Below are 3341 nucleotides of genomic sequence, written 5' to 3'. Positions count from 1 at the left end.
TTATAATACTATTTTTTATGACATCGTGGATTGTATTTGATGTTGAGGATAAACAAATATGTAAATTGAAAAAAACTCTTGTTCTCGAGTCTTATCAACCTCTGAGTCTATGTCACTTTCTTTGTCATTTTCCAAGCATACTCGAGGAATTTCCTATTGTTCAACAACAAAATTTTGAACTTGGATGTTATTAACATTATTTTTCTCAACCCATTCAATTTTTTTTTCATCGTTTTCCTCTTGCTGTGGAGTAATTTTTACATCATTCTCATCTTCTCCATCTATCCATTCGTCGTCATTTTCTGTTGTTCAAGGACATTGTTTTGAATTTGGACGATAACGACATATTTTTGTCAACTCATTCGATCACTTCGTCATGGTTTTCATATGGTTGTGTATTAATATTTAAACCATTTTTAGCTTCCCAATCTATTCATTCATCTTACTCTATTTGAGGCATTTCCTGTTTTTCAACAATAAATTTTTGAACTTGGACGTTGATGACATTATTTTCGTCAACTCATTCGAATCCATTGTCATCATCTTCCACTGGTTGTGGAGCAATATTTATACTATTTTTAAATCTCCATCTATCCATTAATATTCATTTAGTCAACAACATCTGCATAGTAGGAAAGTCATACTAGCGCCCAATGAGCTCCACAAACCCAAATACAAATGTTAACATCTCAGAACATTGTGGAGCATTTGGGGATTTCATAACACTATTTTTTATGACAAATGTAACATGTAGCTTGTCAATTATGTCCATGTAAAAAAGAAAAATTGTTGCTCTCATGCTTTGATTGTCACTGGTCTTCAAAAAAGCTAATATCACCAGTAAATCGACAGAAAATTAACTCCAACCATACAGTTTTTTTAGAGAGAAAATAATACCAAAAATATTATTTCATGCTCCGACGTGATCATTAACATCAATATACTCAAATTAAAGCACATAAATATGATCGTGTGCTAGAAGTGGACTATATACGACGGCCAGACGAGTTTCATTGATGATTTTTAGCATGTTTAGTGAAAAAGAATATCGTGCATCATATTCGATGTCAGGAATAAACGAATTTGTAAATTGAAAAAACTCTTATTCTCGAGTCTTATCAAACTCTGAGTCTACGTCACTTTCTTTGTTATTTTCCAAGCATACTCGAGGAATTTTCTATTGTTTTCAACTTGGATGTTATTGAAATCATTTTTCTCAACCCATTCGATTGCCTCGTCGTCGTATTCCTCTGGTTGTGGAGCAATTTTTGCACCATTTACATCTTCCCCATCTATCCATTCGTCGACATTTCTTGTTGTTCAGGAAAAATGTTTTGAACTTGGACGATAACGAAAATATTTTCGTCAAACAATTCGATCACATCGTCATTGTCTTCCTCTGACCGTGGAGCAAGATTTGCACCATTTTCAGCTTCTCCATCTATTCATTTGTGTTCCTCTATTTGAGGCATTTCCAGGAAATAAATGCTTTGACAAGTCTATCTTTAATTCGTGAAAGAGTCAGTGTCGTCTATGGTGTTGAAAACACCAAATATAACTTGCAGTAGAATATTAAAACATGAACAAATAATTTAAACAATAAAACTCTACCATAGACTTTCTATGAAAAACGAATTTTCTTAATAAGTTGAAAACATAAATTGCACTCTAATAATAAAAACAATCCGATGCAAATTTCGTGAGCCAAAACTAGAGCAACAAAAAACAATCTTCAAACAATACTTTGCATGTAGTGTTGTCTTCGAGTCTCCAACACGTAAAGCAGCAACGAACTTCTGCACGAAAATCTTTAGAAAATTCCTCGAATTCTTCGCTCGTAATTTTCTCTATATGTTATGTGATTCGAAGTCTGAAGTCGGTTACTCGTTCGTTTGCAGCAATCTGTTTTATAGAGGATAGTCCTAACCTTGGTAAGATTCCTTAGTTAGAGTCCTATAAAATAAGGAAACAAATTCCACTAGAAAATAGCAAATCTAGATAATAATTAGAGAAAACTGTAATTTTAGTCATATATGTTCGTCACTTTGCGGTTTCGATCTTCTATTTTTTTCATATTTCAATTTTAGTCCTACATATTCCCATTTTTTGCAATTTTAGTCATTTTTCTTCAAAAATGCTTATGTGACAATATACACGTCAGCTACTCATCAGCACAGCATCGGTGCCACATCAATGTCAAATCAAAAAATGACTAAAATTACCAAAAAAGTGACAAACATAAATGACCAAAAAAGTAATTTTTTCTAATAATTTTAAATCTAGATGATAACAAATCTAGAAAGGAAAAACTCATAAATTTAATCTTATTAAAATAGGAAAATATGATCAAGGAATTTATGTCAGCAAGTTATATTCCTTTTAAGTCTCGTGAAAAATATATTTTGCAAAATTATCAAGATTGAATTTCTTCTTATCTTCATTTGTCCATTCGAGAAATTTGATTAATACCGACTTTTTCCTTTCTTGACTTGATTTAGGGCTTCTATGACTTGTGAATGGTGGGTATCGAGTATCTTCTCATTAGGGGTGTGCAATCGGTCAAAATCAAACCGATCGAACTGGAATTTGGAAAATCGAACCGACTGGTCATGTTTTTTGACAAACCAAATAGACCGAATTTTTATATCAAAATCGACTAAAGCGAACCGATAAAAAATCGGTTATGACATAAATAACTGATTTTTTTTAAAAAAAAAATTGAGGCTATTGAAAGTTTGAAACGTGAACAACTGAAATACAATAAAACATAGTCAAATACAAACTAAATTTTAATTCTATAAATCGATCAATTTTGTGAACATGGTGAATATATTAAAGCAATGAGAAGTTTTAAATTTTTATTTTAAAACTTTTTTTCTTTTCGTCTAAAATCTAAATGTTTTCTTAGATTTGACCAAAGATTATGAACATAATTCGAGCATAAACTCTAGTGAATTAATAGAAAAACGAGATTCAAAATAAATAAAAAAAAAGATTTACTTATCGATTCATGAGAGAAAGTAAGAAACTCCGTAGAGGCACAAGGATGTCTAAGAAGAAGATGAAGTTTGTAGGATTTAGGGCAACAAATGATAATGAAATATATGTTTTCTTGTTGGGTTAGCCATTTAGTAGAATTGGATATATTTTGTTTAAAGCCCAACAAGAAATAAAAAGAATATAGTTCAAACTTCAAAGTTAAAGTCTGGGCCCAATTTGTTTTTTTTTTAATATATAAATTAATATCGATTTAATCGATTTAACCGAAATTTTTTAAAAAAAAATCAAAACCGAACCGATTAAACCGAATTGATCGATATTTGCTAAAAAAATAACCGATC

The sequence above is a fragment of the Henckelia pumila genome, chromosome 1 (genome assembly GCF_033568475.1).
Source record: "Henckelia pumila isolate YLH828 chromosome 1, ASM3356847v2, whole genome shotgun sequence".
NCBI classification, from domain to species: Eukaryota; Viridiplantae; Streptophyta; class Magnoliopsida; order Lamiales; family Gesneriaceae; genus Henckelia; species Henckelia pumila.
The sequence above is the reverse complement of the archived record's forward strand: the minus strand, read 5'-3'. Positions refer to the sequence as shown.